Source organism: Anastrepha obliqua, chromosome 5 (genome assembly GCF_027943255.1).
Source record: "Anastrepha obliqua isolate idAnaObli1 chromosome 5, idAnaObli1_1.0, whole genome shotgun sequence".
Taxonomy (NCBI): Eukaryota; Metazoa; Arthropoda; class Insecta; order Diptera; family Tephritidae; genus Anastrepha; species Anastrepha obliqua.
In genome coordinates, this window is record NC_072896.1 from 6,256,291 (window position 1) to 6,273,121 (window position 16,831).

Genomic DNA, 16,831 nt, shown 5'->3' on the forward strand with positions numbered 1-16,831 from the left:
GCTGGGGAAAGGAGAGTTATCGGACGATAAGACTCCCCTTGGCCCAATGACGTCGCTCTTCTAGCCTTAGTTGTACGAGGAGTGGCATTTTATTTTATGAAATCCAAGCCCCAATCGATATAGCATTATTTTCCGAAAATCGTATACATTTTTTCCTGCCTATTTTAGTACAAGAGAATGATAATAATGGAGTATCATCATCTACCCCTAAAACTCCACTGCGGGAATTTTGTTGTTCCTTGAAATAAATCTCAGCAGAGGTCCTTCCTGCACACAACTTGGATCAGAGGCTCAGTAATTTACTTAATACCAATACTGCAGTAGAGCCTAAATCTTCTACCTTTATAAGATACTTCGGCAATACTAGGGTTCACTTCTAGTTTGGAAGAGGTCAAATCAAACCTGAGCTATAAATGACTGAATTACAATATAAAAATGTATAAACTCCTACTGTATGAATTAATAAAGCGTTGAAGAAAATTGTTTCATATGGAAATAGCCTTATTTTATTGATTTATTTATTATCAGTAAGACGTATTAAAAGAAAAATAATAAATAAGTTTTATATTTTGATTTTTTTTACGGTACCCCTTATACCTTACTATACCTTACTAGTTGTAAAGTATGGTAAACAGTAGAAAAGCTTGTTGTTGTAAAATAGATTTTTTAAAGATGTTCTTAAGATTTTTTAGATATGTTGCTGAATTTATAATAACTCTCCGGATATAAATCTGGCTCAAACTGTTAGCGTAGATCCGACATTCGAGGGAATACCGTACGGAGGTTTTTTTTCGTCGATTGCTGAGTCTATTATGATCTTGTAAGCAAATAATCCAAAGTATTTCTTCGAAATTCTCATCTCATTAGGCTAGTATGAAAATTTGAGTTATTGATATCGCTAGCCAGTTCAGTTGCGCACACTTACCCACATCAGAAGCTGCAGTCGTGGCCCAATCATTGATGAAATCTCGGAATTTTTTACCATATAAAAAACCGATTCAAATCAATTAGAATCAGCTTAGAATTAAGAGGTTTTTTCTAAGGGGAAACTCTCTACCACAATTTTATTACAGAAATGTACCGGGACCGAAGCTTCTTAGCTTTAGACTAAAGTATGTTCTTTGCTGTTGCTCACTATCCAACTAGTCTCAAGCTTGCACGCAACAGACGGTGTAGATGCTTTCTAGACATTTTAAAGGTATTTTTCGGCTCTTATGGCCTTTAAACCTTTTTGTCCATTACCAGTTTTCAATAAATCGCTGATGTGCCATACAGCACTAAACTTAGAAACATTTCCTATTCTTCAAGCACAAAGATATTCGCTGAAAGACAAAGATGCTGACAGTTACAAGAATGTGATGATTTCGTGTAAAAGCTGTTAGTGGCAATCAAAAAAATTAACAGTGAAAAAATCTACTGATATTTGCAACCCGCTTTTGCTTTTGCACATTTACTCTTCTAGAAATAGTGAATAATTTCGATGGCGTGATCGTTATGAAACGGAGTGTAGCATACATTTTTTATGCTTTTTCCCCACATTTATGCTCAAAATGTTAACAAATTAAAGCACACTTAACACGCATGTGAAATTTCATTAGAAACTTGGCTAATGTTAAGCAATTTAATTAAATTTCAAATTTTATTCCGCTGGAATAATTCACTTCTCAGTTATGCGTTCGCATGCTTTTACGTGCGTTCACATTTCGATGCGGCTGCTGTGGGAAACTAATTATTTTTATTTTTTTATTATTATTTTTTTTTTCATTTTCTAATTTATTGCAGAAAAACCACCACTCTCGCCTACGATTGTTTAATCTGCTTTCTCAGCTGCTCGCCACTTGGTGTCATAATTTTTAATTGCATTACTTTACCTTTCATTTTCACGCAACTACCCACCAAAAACAGAAAAAAGTAGCATATCGAAATAAAGGCCGCACAACAAATATTCATTTTTTGAACGCAAACCAAAAAAGAAAAAAATATATATTTAGCAAAAAGTGTTAATCGCGTGCAAAATCAGAAATGCATTTACAATATTTGATGGCAAATATACACAGAGGAATGAGTAAACTTGCTTTCACTTTTTAATATGCGCCAAACATTAAAAAATAAAACACATCAAAGTACAAGTGCAACGTTAATAGTTCATAAAAACTTAGTTTAAATACAAAAAAAAATAATAAAAAAAATTACAAAATAAGCAAATAAAAGTAAAGAGGTTGTAAGTAGGCAGCATAAAAAGTGATTAAGCATTGTAACGGTTTTTAATATACCATACATACACACACCGGCACAAATTTATAGCATTTTATTATCGGACAATCAATGAGTGAACGCACCTTTTTGAACCGCTTCTGCTGAAGTGTCTGCAGTCAGCGATGTCAATCTTCGGCTGAATTGCGAGCTGTGTCTCTCCCTTCTAGCACATTTTTCTCAGCGGTAATCAAATGACGTGTAGCAAGTAGTCTTAAATTTTTACACGCTCCTCCAATAGCATATTTTTTACATTTATTTTGTCTCATCCACAATGGCAATGACTTCGAATGCGAATGTGAAAATTATTCATAAAAATATCTGCTGCAGCGGGCCATGTTGAAATTTCACAATTAAAGTGCTTTCAAGTAGCTGTACACACACATACATACACACATATTTATGCATAATAGGTACATAGGTACTCGTAGAGTAATAATCATGGAATTGCGAAACATTTGATTTCGCATTGTTTTAATTATGAAGTCATCGCAATATTTGCCTGCGCGTAATATTTTGCGGCGCCAAATGAAAATTTGCCCACAGAGGCAACCTGTTAAATTCCATGTTCTTTCAACTAATGAAACGCCGGTATTTTCTGGAAATTCTTTGTCACTTAGCTGTAGCCTCTTAGAACCGATCTTCATAAATGGGCTTCGTCCGTAGTAAAGAATACTCACAATTTGTGATTTTACTTTCAGTGGGACTGGTTCGAAATGGATATGAGTTACGTCCCATGAGTGATCTGGGAAGATTTAGACTACCATCTACATCGACTGAACTATGCATTTTACTATAGAATTTCAAATGGTTTTAGTTTTTTAGTTCCTAAGAAAGCAAACAAATATGAAATAGCGATGGACATCGATTTCGGGTTCTGTGAGCTGGATAGTGTTAATCTGAAAAGATCTGGGACCAAAGTAGACACCAGAAAAAAATTCATTCTCAACACTCATTTTACTTGTATGCTCCGAAAATACTATTAATTTAGCTCATCTATGTAAAAGTAATAACAATAAACAACAAAAAATATGTTGATAAGTTATATTTTAAAATTCGTTATATTTTGAGATTCGAGAAAAAGAGAAATACGAGTATATCGTAGGCTAAACTCATGTTGTCCTCATCCTTAGAAAGGTAGCTGGGTATTTGCCCACAAAAACAGATAAAATTATAAAAAATAAACACGTAAAGGTGTATTCGCTTAAAACTTTATTGCTTCGATTTTGATGAAATTTTGTGCAAAGACGAGGAGAAAATATTGAGTAGCTGGCGTGATATTGGGTACATAGGAGTCACAAACTCAGAATTTTTTTTGTGCAAGTCTTGTGGCTTTGAATTTTGGTCAAATAAATGACGTGAAAATATAAAACACATATTTTGGTGGTATTTTTATCGTACCTTCCCATAAAGCATTAAAAAATTCCAAAGTTTAAGTGAAATATATTTTCCATAGGATTTTAACGGCTATTTATAATAAAAATTATAAAAAAAAAATCCGAATATTGTTTGAGTAAAAAAAAAATAATAATAATAAAAATGTTACAAAAAAACGATAAAAAAACTAAAACAAAAGTTACAAAAATAAATATTTTTACTTAAAAAATAATAAATTTTTCTCTGTATTTTTTATTAAAAATTTTTTTAACCATTTTTTTTTAAATTTTTTTTTTAATTTTTTTGAAATGTTTTTTTACTCAAAAAATATTTTAATTTTTAGTGGTTTTTAAGAAGAAAATTTTTTTTTTACAATTTTTTTACTCAAAAATATTCGAGTTTTTTTATGTAAAAATATTTCTTTTTTTGAAATTTCGACTTTTTAATTTTTCGTAATAATGCTTAAATGAAAGCTTGGAATTTTTACTTTAAAATGATACCTAACTTTTTGCTTTCATGTACAGTGAAACCTCGATATAAAGAAGTCGAAGGGGTTGAACAAATGTTTCGTCATATCTGTAGTGTAGCTATATTTACAGAATATATTGTAAAAACCTCGATACAACTAAAAATGCCAAATTAAAAAAAAAAAAAAATTATTTAAAATTAAATAATTATATGTAGGTTCGTTTTTTTCTTTTTGTTTTTCCAAAAAATAAAGAAATCAGGCACTGGATAACTCATTTTGACAACAATAAAACAATACTGGCAATCCGTGCTCAACGCGATTTACTTCGTTGCATAGAGGCTTTTACTAACGGCACTTTGACCGTCAATATATTCCGAAGGTTTATTCGTTATATCTATGGTTTTTGCAGGAAATTTTTGTTATATCGAATATTTCGTTTTATTAAAGTTGGTTATATCGAGGTTTCACTCTATGAATTTCGATCTTGAACCCATTCTTCCGCCATGGCACGATATAATCGATCAACAGACATGAACGCAAATACGAGTAGTTGATAAGAGGTGCTTGGGTTAGGCGGCGCACAGTCGTCGGCAGTCTGCAATGTTAGAGCTTTCAGTGTCGGGTGCGCTGACTGTTTGCTGTGGTAGGCTAAGCTCTGATAAAAGTACTGCCTGGCCAAAGCGTAATTTAAGATCAATAACTGTAAGAATTGAATTTTCCGAGGATAGATTATCAAAACTGGCGTACACTCAATTGGAAAAATGTTGGTTTTCCTGCCAAAAAAAAAAATTACAGTATGCGCAAATTCGCTTCGTTTCAGTAATTAATACCATAAGCTTCCTGGTTCTCTCAAAAGAAGGTATGGCGTTGTTGAGTTTACCACAAAGAAGTGGATGAAATTCCTTGCAATAATTTATTCATAAAAATATGTGACTCTTTATTTTAAACAACGTAAGCTTTTACAAAAAATATGTAAATATTTGCTAAGCTTGCTTTGCAAAATTCTATTTGCTTAAATATATTTGAATGCGTTTTTTATTGCATTACTATTTTTTTTCTATTTGGTTTTTCAACATTTGCTTTTAAGGCGGTGCATTCATTTTTTACTTGGTAATCTCAAACAATCTGCGCTACCACATGTCGACTTGATTGCATACAAAAGTGCATTGGGACTCCCACTCAAAAGCCATAAACATTTCCACCAACGGTATAACAATAACAACTACTATAAAGCAGAGCAGTGCAACAAGATTAAAACTGCATTTAAGCGTATAAACGTAGATTTATATTTTCTGATGCACTTATACACATACACATGTACCCATATGTGTGTGATTATGTTCATATATGACTTTTCTTGCGCCTACCCACTGCACTTAAGCGAAATTCAAGCGTGCATATGAACCTATAGAGTACTTATAGGCAATACACATACATATATGGGCACATAATAGTATTTTATGAGCTTTGACGTTTTGTTGTGGGCGTAGAATTTCACTACAATCCACTTAATTCAGTCGTGCGTTTTCGTTTTTTCTAACGTTTTCAAGTACCTCTCACTAGCCACTTTGCAAAAATAATGCAATTTTTTAATGATCACTGCCTTTTTAATGATTTTATTAGATAATTTTAATTAATTTAAATTGAGTTTTTATTTTTATTTTTCCTCTCTTTATTGCTTGATCTTTTACCATTATTGCCCTTTTTACAAATGTTACTCAATTTAGTTTTGCAATTTGGAATAATGCGATTTTTTGCATTTGCAACATTTTAAATGCAAATTTTATAATTGCAAATTTCACACCGCACTTCCTGAATTGTTTATTATATTTTTTTTTCTAAACTTTAATTCAATTCGATTGCATAAAAATGCAAAAGTGAATGTCTGTCTACTTTTGCTTAAGTATGCAGTTGGTAGGTATTTTTTTGAATACAATTTTTTGGATACCTACAACTATTCGACTTCCTCCTTCACGTTTACCACTCATTGCAATATTTTCTGACTATATTTTTTCTTTATAAGTTTGCAAAATTAGAGAAATAAGCAACACACTTAAACTTTTAACTTAACTTAATCCTCAATCCTCAGCTCTGTCATTGTTATTTGGTGTGAAGATCGCTCATTTACAATTTCAAGGTTTTATTATTTCCTTTTGACTTTCTAGCTTTGCTGGTCGGAGATTGCACTAGAAAGGTGTAGTAAACCGTTTAATATTTGGAGCATCGAAAATTGCGTTGTTTCTGTTGATGGCTGATTTGATTTGAAACGAACTTTCAATTAACTTTCACAAAATTTTCCTAGTGTTATGTAAAAATTAATAAAAAACAATGTTTATGCAACTGCATTCATATTATTTTAAATAGCTTGACACGAGCCTATTTACCCTTTTACGCCCAGAGAAAAATCAATTAATTTTTTTCACAGATTTCACAAAGTTACATGCATATTAGATGCATACCTACATACTTATGTACATACATTTGTCTATGCCTCTGTACATTTTCCGAAGCGTTTAAAAACCCATCTCAGCACGTTATTTGCTTCTCAAATTAAATTCTACAAATTGAGCACTGGTAAATTTCCCCAATACATGACTGTGCCTCTACTATCGGCTTTTTACGATCGTTTTCAGTTATCTACGTTTTACCTACTCATTTGCTTTCTCACATTTTGCTCAGGCATACGACCTTCCTACATGTTCTCGTTTGATAACAACTCTGCGGTGTGTTTCCACAATAAAAGAGTAGCCACAAAACAAGTGGTTAGTAAATTATCTGCATGTACATATAAACAAAATGATAAGCGCTTTTGCTATTCGCAGCTGTGTAAGTAAATGGATTAAAAATTACTGAGTATAATAACTTTGAATAAATTTATTCCCTACAGCCAGGTATCAACATTGACTAAAACTGACTCCCTAGTTGGTGTTGGAATCGAGCTGTTTGCAGAAACCGTATTTATGTTAAATTTTTCCCATACTCAAAATAGATATAAGTTGCATGAGAGGAAATATGTTTGAAGAAAATTGAACTGCTGGTCGCACTTAGGTCGAGATATTTCTGAAAGTAGTGTTTGCAACCGATTTTACTCATTTAAACACAGAGAAGGTACGGAAGATAAACAATTATAATGGAAGCAAAAGTAAATACTCTATAAAAAATATTCTTAGGCAATATAAAAACTATGTGAATGAGGCAAAATCGCAAAGATATTTAGGCAGAAGCGCATCTTTCACAAGCTTTAAAGTTTTCGGGCAAGCACTCTACCATATTTTTGCTTCAATATTCGAGGGTTGCGGCAAATTTTTGAGGCATTTCTTATATCTATCCTGCAGCCACAGTAAATAATAAAGGAAAACCTCAATGCTGAAGGGCTCTATCGCTGGTGAGCCATTTTTTCATAAGTCTGTGCTTCTCGTATTCTGTAGGAATAGGATTTTTGGCAGTGGATAACAGTAAATGCATACTTTATGTGTTTCTCTCAGCTTCAAAAGTGCCTATCTGCGTGAGCAGGAACAACCAGGCCTCATTGATTACTAGAGAGCCCAATCGGGCATGCGGCAATCGAAAAGACTCATAGATCCAGAACGGACAAAGACAGAAGCAATCCTTAACCTAAGCAGAAAGGACATAAAACTTTACACTGAACTACTAATAGGACACAGTAATTTTAATTATCACACGAAAAAGATAGGTGTGATAGGTGTGATAGAAAACGATTCCTGTAGACTCTGCAAATCATTGACACGATGCAGACTAAATTACTTGGGAAATGGAGCTATAGATCCAAACCTCCTGGTAGAAATTAAGCCTACAGCAGCTTTAGGATTTATTAACAGCCTAAAATTGTTTGAGTAGGGTACATGGCTGCACAATAGATCTGTTCAGGTCGCAGTGGACAAATAGCCAATCAATAATAATAAAATTAAAATGTGTTCCTGTATTTTTCGGCTGCCCACCTTTTGGTTTCATTTGTTTATCGATTTCTATGCGGCTTATGCTATGTTCCCAAACACCTAACAGAAGTGTACGCGCCAATTAATTATTTATTTCATTATGACCAAAAATTATATAAACAGCGGCTGTTATGTTATGTTACGTTATGTTATGTTATGTTATGTTATATTCTGTTATGTTATGTTATGTTATGTTATGTTATGTTATGTTATGTTATGTTATGTTATGTTATGTTATGTTATGTTATGTTATGTTATGTTATGTTATGTTATGTTATGTTATGTTATGTTATGTTATGTTATGTTATGTTATGTTATGTTATGTTATGTTATGTTATGTTATGTTATGTTATGTTATGTTATGTTATGTTATGTTATGTTATGTTATGTTATGTTATGTTATGTTATGTTATGTTATGTTATGTTATGTTACATTTTTTTTTGTTATACTATGTTAAGTTCTGTTATACTATTTAATTTTACATTTTGTTGCTATGTTTTGTTATGTTAACTTATGCTGGGCTATGGCATATTATGTTATCTTGTTATCTTGTTCTGTACTGTTATGTTAACTCCGGTTGTATTGAGTTACCACGTTAATTATGCTGTGTTACGTTACTATATTTAATTTCACCTTAACAACTTTTTTTATAATTTGCACATCAACTAACATTTTTCTTTGCCCTTAGTTCGTGTAACTGAAATTGCACTGAAGTATTGTACAAATAACCGAGTATTGTTTGTTGATAAGAACTTATTTTGCTATCGCCAAACAAAAATACACAAACAACGTAACGAAAAAATTGAATAACAGTTATAAGTGAGCAACAAAACCAAATCATCCGAACATTAGCTCACAACCGATAGTGGCTCCGCTCTTTTTAGTGGGTGACTGTGTCAGACGCTATTTGCGCCTCGCTGGACGCGCACCAATAACCCCCGGCTTAAGCAGAGTGATGACATAAACTATACTCTGTATGCATACGCACATACACAAATGCTACGGGTATTATACGGTTAAACTGCGTAAATACTACGCGCTATCGGCGCTTTGATAAAATAACTTTTGTTTTTATTATTTCGCGACTGATCAGGTGCATTTCCATCAAATTAACACCTTAGCATGTGCCAAACGGTCATAAGTGAATGATTTCACAGAGTGCAAAGACTTGTGCGATTGAGTGTATGAGAAGAAATTAATTTTGCTTGGTGAGTTGTTAGATGAAATAAATATTACTCATACGACCCGGTGACGTGCAAACTAATATTTATGTGCACATATGTATGTGAATCGAGTGATCATATGCGCCTACTCGTGAGCAAAATTTTTGTACATACATATTTTTTTTCTCTTAAAAATATTCCATGGCACCACCTTACAAGCTACTACATACACATATATGCCGGTGCATGTGGATATGTGCGTTGTAAATATTTTAATGTGCTTTTAAGTGTCGCAAAGATTGTTTTTCGGCGGACGCCATAGCGCGCCACGCACTTAAGGTTTCTGATATGTTTTCTTTTCGCTTAACGAAAAGTGCTCTTAATATTATTGTAGTTTCTTTGATTGTGCTTATATTGAGCTTGTTGTTGTTTTTGGTGTTTTTTTGGTTGTTTTGGTTTTGTGGCGAATTGTGCTTTGCCAATGAATCTCACTTGTGTATTTCCTGTTGCCTCCGCTTACATTATTGTACTCGCTCCGCAGTGTTGTGCTCCGCTTATTTTACTTTATGAGTCGCTTTTATCTGCAACCACACAATGACATATTTATTTATGCATAGTTATATATTTTTGGGTGTTTTTGTAGTGGCTTCAAATGAACGTACGAGTATTCCTTACCTCTCATGCATCAACAAATTCAGTGCACAAATTCACCTCAACGTGGCGAGTAGGTGATTTTGCTGTAGAAATTTACGACCAAAACTCAAAAGTAGGAAATTTTTCCTACAACGAAAAAAATAAACAAACGAACTTGTAGCAAGACCGGCGCCTGTTTGTAGTGTGTTTTCAAAAAGAAGCGTGTAATTATTTTGACAATTGAATTTCGAAAAATAGCTACACATTTTTATTTGTGCAAATTCTCTCAAGAGCAAAGCGAAGCGTGAGCGCATCAATATTTGTTGTTGTTTTTTGTTTGTTTGGTGCTTGCAGCGTATGCAATAGAATTTGTGCGCTCTCAATCTGCATATTTACTAGCTCATTGTGTGCCCGGGATCTGTGGTTTAGCTTTAGTTATTTTTCGACGAAATTTTATCAGTAACGTTTTGAAAATTCCCAGCTTGAGGAATAGTGAAATAAAATAAATAATTTATAACATTTCGAAGAATATGACTTAGTGCGAAAAAAGTGTTTGCTTTAAAACAAACAAAATCAAACGACTACGATTTCTGTAACACTTTAATTGTGTACCAAAGAAGTGTCTAAAGAAGTAAATCTTTAACGACTAGCCACCAAAGTGCCTAAAGTATTATAGAGCAACGAAAAATAGTCTACCAGCCACAGGTGTGTATAATTACTTATTTTTGTGGGTGATCTCATGTGGCAGGTGTGTATAGCGGTACGCTTTTGAAAGTGATCAGATGCCTTTGTGTTTCACCTCTTAAATTGTGAATTTTAACGCTTTTAAAATGTTAATGGTTTTTAGAACAAAATTTAAAAAAAATAATAAACTTTAAAAAATCACGCAGGCCAAGGAAAGAAAAATTGTGTTACGGAAAACGAGATTTTTTAAATTTGGGTTAAAATGAAGGTATCACATACTATTTGCTGTTTTTTTACCCAATCAAAAGTAAATTTTAATACTTATCGCGCCTGAGGGGGAACTAACGAAAATAAGAGTTCCGAAACTCGCTTGGTTCAGTTAGTAAAACTAAATGGAGTAGTGAAACTTTAACCTTTTTAATGAATATTTTTATGTGATTTTCAAAATGCAGCATTGTATGCGTATGTTTTGTTATTTTATTTTAGTTTTTTATATTTATAATCCAAATCTTGAACTGAATCTCCGCTAGCAGTAGGAAACCATCGAATGCGTTTCTCCCATAAGAGACTTCCCGTCATTGCAAAAATCTATAAATTAGATATAAAGCAGTTGGAAGCCAAAGTTTCCACTCGAATTCGTCAAATAAACTTCCTTGTACAACTATTCAAAAACAACACAAAAATGAATTAAATGTTAAGAACAGTAAAATTGGTAATGAAAATATTAAAAAATTTTGAAATATAAACAAATATGCATGCAAGATATTTTTATGATATTCGCAATTTCAGAAGCTTGAAATTTCATTCTTAAGTAATTTTGTAGAAAGTAGCCAAGTTTCATTACAAAAGGTTTGTGAAGAAAGGGGTGAACCCTTGTGAACAGGCTTTCGATTTGGGATATTGGTTACATAGTCCAACAATTTTACAAAAATTGTCCTCAATGCCCACAAATGCAAAAAATTATGAAAGAAGATATTCCAAATTAGCTGAAGATTGTGCTAGTTCAGAGGGTCAGAAATTTTTTTTACGCAGGCTTAAAATCTTAAAACTTTTGGCTAAAATACGCGAAGTTTACGATCGCTGTGTTGGAAGTGCACTTGTCCACTGGATCTTGTCTTTTCTGTGACCAATCCCAGGATGCTCCAATGCACCTTCTCTTTGAATGCAGCGCTATAACGCGGAGAAGGTAAAGACATTTCGGCCATTTGCAGCCACAAGAACAGCACCTATACGATATAGAGTCCCAGAAGGCTATAAAATATCTTGGCATGTACATTGATGCGAGACTAACATTCATGGAACATCTTAAAGCTGTTAGTGTGAAGGCGACGAAGGTTAACCACCCACTTATGGGCATGCTACCGAACTTAGGAGGACCACAGGGTGCCAGGAGAAAAATTCTTTCCACTGTGACAGACTCCATAATGTTGTACGCCTCTCCAATGTGGGCTGGAGCAAAAAAATGCCATTTTAAAGAACTACTGCAGGTCAGTAGAACAAGTGCATTGAGGACCGCATGCATCTCGTAAAAAAAAAGTATCCTAAGTTTAATAAGGAAATGAGGTCTCGATGAAGTACTGTGATAAGTAGAGGGCACAAAACACCATCAGGTTGAAGTGGAAATCTTCATTAACCCTAAATCTAAAATGAAACGCGCATGAAACTGCGAGTTCTGAAACCCCATTTGATAGAAAACATTTTTCTAATAGCGTTCGCTCCTCGGCAGACAATGCCAAACCCCGAGTGTATTTCTGTCATGAAAAATTTCCTCTTAAAAAAATATTTTAAATATAAGACCCACCTTACGCTTAAGGGGGGACCCTCATTTAGACGGTCGAAAAATGCATCATTTTTGGGAATTTTTTTCTCAGGTAAAATAACTTCAAACGTTTTGTAATTCATAAAGTACTTTAATAAATGTCTTGACTGTCTACAAAAATTTTCGGAGAAGAAAAAAAACATTTTAAGTATGGAAATATACACCTCGTCCATGGCACCTCATTCTATCTGTGTACATTCTAGCGCTCTGAATTTTTTTCTGAAATAAAAAAACCAAATTTTTTTTAAAACTTTAGGATAATACCTTCGATGTGACATTTTGATTTAAAAAAAAAATGTCGAAATTGATATTTTTTACCCAGTTTTATGTTAAAAGTGATTTTTCATGCATAAAAATTGACTTTAAAATTACAAAAAAATATGAAAATCTTTTTTTTTAAAAAAACACTTAATGTCACATTGAAAACAATTTAATTATCTTTAAAATGAGCTATTGTAAAACCTGATTGGTTCAATACAGCGTTCTCAATTGTGTACACAAAATCGAAAAATGATGTTTCGAGAAAAACGCGTTTAAAGTTTTGGATACAGGCGATCAGGCCACCCGTCGCGTCCTGTTAAAAATTTTGTCACTCCTTCAAAAATACAGATATCGACTTGAAGTTTTGAAAGTATATTCTTAAATAGTTGTAGAATAGATTAAAATTATTTCCAAAAAATCGATTTTTTTTACCCGATAAATGAGGGTCCCCCCTTAACAAAGTGTTTTAGCGCGAAGTATTATTATTATTGAAGCTTTATTAAATTTTGGGCGAAAGTTCGAAAGAAGTTAGTTTATCGAAAAAAATATCTATAAACTAAATTCAAATATCATTTTTGTCTTTAGTCTTCTATCATAGAATCTAAAGAGGATTTTTTTTTGGCATACGCATTTTTTGGTTTTCTTTTTTTTTTGATGGGTGAGGTAGAGTTCAAAATGTCTTCGCACTTATAACGACCGTCGTCTACTGCGTCGTGTGGTGTGGCCACTAAAACGATCCCTCCTCTCCTTCTGGGAGGACACCCTTCCCGGAACTGCTTTCCATATTACTTCGGGAGGGCTCAGAACGGCATCCATAAAGGACCATTTATATTTACCCACGTCTGGATAAATATATTTGTAGCCAGCTTTCATGCTATAGGCTCGTCTTCTTGTGTCCCTATCTGTGCGGCTTTGTTTTGCTGCACTGTGTCTAGGTCAATCTTTTTGTCCCGTAGTACTTTCTCGATGTATTTCTTTATCGCGTTCTAGCTGTCCTCGTGTTCGAGCATTTTTCTTATTACGTTGCTCGGTGCGATGTCGCCAAACTGCTCCCTCAGAGCATTTCTTTCCGCGAGACATCTGTTACAACTAAAAAATGTGTGTTCAGCGTCATCGCTCAGCGCTTCGCAGTATATGCACTTGGAATCGGTCACCTTGCCCATGCGGTATAGGTAACTCCGGAAGTATCCGTGTCCCGAGAGGAACTGAGTTAAGAAGTAGTTCACTTCCCCGAAGTTCTTTTGGACCCATTTGTCAATTGATGGAATAAGTATTGCTGTCCATCTGCCACTTGGTTCAGTGTCCCATCGGCTTTGCCACCGCAGCAGGGTTTCGCATCTCCGTTCTGAGAAGCTAGGGATGACGTGTTTCTTCATGGAGTCCCACGCATCCATTTGTTCCCGGACCACGAGGTCGACGGGTATCTGCACGCTGATCACGAAAATTGAAAATTGCTGCACCTGAGACAGTGCGGTAGGCTGAGGCAATTCTGAGAGCCGCTGTTCGTTGCACAGCCTCCAGTGCTTTGCGCTTGTTTTTGCAGCTTAGCACAATTCTCCATACTTCGTTGCCGTACAGGAGAATTGAGTTTGTGGCCGTCATAATTAGCTTTCCTTTGCTCTGTGTTGGCCCACCGATGTTTGCCGTTAATCGGCTTAGCATACGCGTGACCTTTGCTGCTTTGGTAGCCACAAGCCGTATCTGGGTCCAGAAAGTAAGCCTGCAGTCAAGTTGAATACCTAAGTATTTCGCTACTTTTTGGTTCCTTAAGGACGTGTCCCCTTACCTCAAGTGGTCACATGCCATGTGTCATGAGGATGACTTCGGTGTCATGCGGATGACTTCGGTTTTATGTTTGGCGAGTTCCAGGCCGTGGTCCTCAAGCCATATGCACTGGAACCCCTCATCTCCTACCTAAATGAGCATTTTTCATCTTTTCTCGAAACAGGTGTAATGAAAGTTTATCAACACAGACTGTTAGAGGGTTAAATTGTTCAATTTTACTAGGGATCACCGAAAACGGAAAACTCGCACAGTAAGCTTTGTCCAACAAAATGATTACAATTTAGTATAGATAGAGAGTAAACACCTACAACTATGAGCATTGGGGGCTTGACAAAAAAATTCAAACCCTCTGAATTAGTATTGTCTTCGGCAAATTTGATCCTGGAGATATAGTCTTTCATAATTATTAGGGTGTTTTTGTTTTGATTCACTAGTATTAGACAATTTTATTTCACGCTACTTTTCTAATATTTGGGATTATTGGTTTCTTGTGTCTTTCATGTCGTGCTTGTAGACACAAGAGAACAGATACGTTGCTGCATAGGATACTTTCTGGCTAAGCTCTTTGTTGTAGCCTCCAGGAGTTGAGTCATTGAGTGATTTTTATGGTCTTATGTAAAAATTGTACCTGTAGAAATCAGTACTTAACTTCAATTTTGATTCAGTGAAGATTCACTAGAGCTTCGTTGACTGGGTCATACCATCCGAATGGATACAAATACTCCACCTCTGAAAGTATTCGATGCGGTGCCAGCTAGTGATGGCAGAGGAAGAGGAAGAACTCCACTGCGTTGGAAAGAATGGATGTAGAAGGTTGGCTTCACTTGGCGTTACTTCATTCCCTTCTATATTGACTTTAAATATGCTAAACAGAGAGTGGTATTGGAGTAACATGGATATATCAGCGATGTATGAAACCCCTTAAATTCCAAAATTTTTTAAATTTATCACTTTAATTCGCATTTATTTCAGTTGAACGCTAAAAGTATCTCATACTTCTGAATGCGAGTATATCAACTTATAGGGAGTTAAATAAAATAATATAGTTCAATCGGGGTAGTCCCACAGCCAGAGGGCATCTTGTATGCCTTGATATTTCCTCTTGCATGCGGGAAAAGATTGATCATGAAGGATGCGTGGATGTGGTATTCGATGCCTGGATATATCCCCGCGGACAGACTCTTGACTCTCCTGACTAGAAATCAAATATACATACCTATGTGTGCTTGACGAAATTAACAGAATTTGCCATTTAATTCAATGAATGCAGTTTCCAATTAATTGCATCACAAATTCTCTACATACTTTTCTATTGCTTTATAAACGATTTGCTTATGAATGCATCAAAGTGTCACACTTGACTCCACATGACTTTCGAAATAGTGCAAAAGTTCAATGGCCGTCGATCGCACGTTCAAAAATTTTCACAGCAATGCAGCGCAAAAAGCCACCAACGGATGGCATAGCAATTGGACTACGATTGGAAGACGGAACGCCCCTTTAATTGATGCAACTAATCATACTTTTAATTTCGTTACCACAGACATACTTTTCATTTCGAAAATACATGGCAATGTACACATTACAAGAAAATATTTAGCGAAAGGAAGCAGCAAACAAACAAACGTCAAAGCAAAATGCCAAAAATTGCTCGCCAAAAATAAATAGGTAATTGCCTGTTCGATCAAAGACAGCCACGAACTACGAGTACTAATGGCATCTGTCTTCTGCTTTTGGACATTCGAACACTTTGCCGGCAGCTGACTGCCGGTCACTAGCGTACCGCGGCTGGCACAAATGGACAAGTGGTAGTGGCGTGTTTTTGCGACTCACCATTGCGTCCTATATTTTTGACTGCCACTGCTAGGTTGCACGGAATGTGCACGCAAGTAGCAAAGTTGCCCAAATTGGCTATTCAGGTGAATGTGCGACCGATAGAAATTGTTTGCCTAAAATAAAAACTCATACATACGCAAAGAGATATTACAAAAATGTGTGGCATTCGGTTACGAATATATGCATGCTTTTGCATGAGATGCACACAGAAGGCACATACGAGTATAGGAGACAAAATTTAGCTGCAGGTATGTAGATAAAGGAGTTGTCCCTGATACAGTGGCCTGTGTCAAAGCAACTAATATAAGTGCGTCTTTAGCGCCTCATGTCCAAATTCTTTTTGGAGCGTTACATGTCAGACTATCAACCCATCTCGCATAGGCTGAAATGGCAATGCTAATACCCAATTTGTAGGCTGAGAGGTTTAAGAGTATGTGAGGCAAAATAGCGTTTTAAGCTATGAAACTCCTCTATAGTCCCTAATAAGTATTTAGATAAGATATTTTGACCTGCTGAAGTTCTTCGTTGAGTTTAGTCGTCTTCTAAAATAGGTAAAACAGTATAGATCAGTCGTTAAAAACTCAATTCTGCTAG

General features: G+C 34.9%; 1 protein-coding gene across 1 annotated transcript in view; it reads left to right on the top strand.

The window, feature by feature from the left end:
• The first annotated feature begins 8,997 nt into the window (after window positions 1–8,997).
• The window catches only part of LOC129247321 (serine-rich adhesin for platelets-like), a 67,695-nt gene continuing 59,861 nt past the window's right edge, over window positions 8,998–16,831 (top strand). The window contains exon 1 of the mRNA XM_054886405.1: window positions 8,998–9,264. The gene's annotated coding sequence lies outside the window, so the exon portion shown is untranslated. The remainder of the gene's footprint in view (window positions 9,265–16,831) is intronic.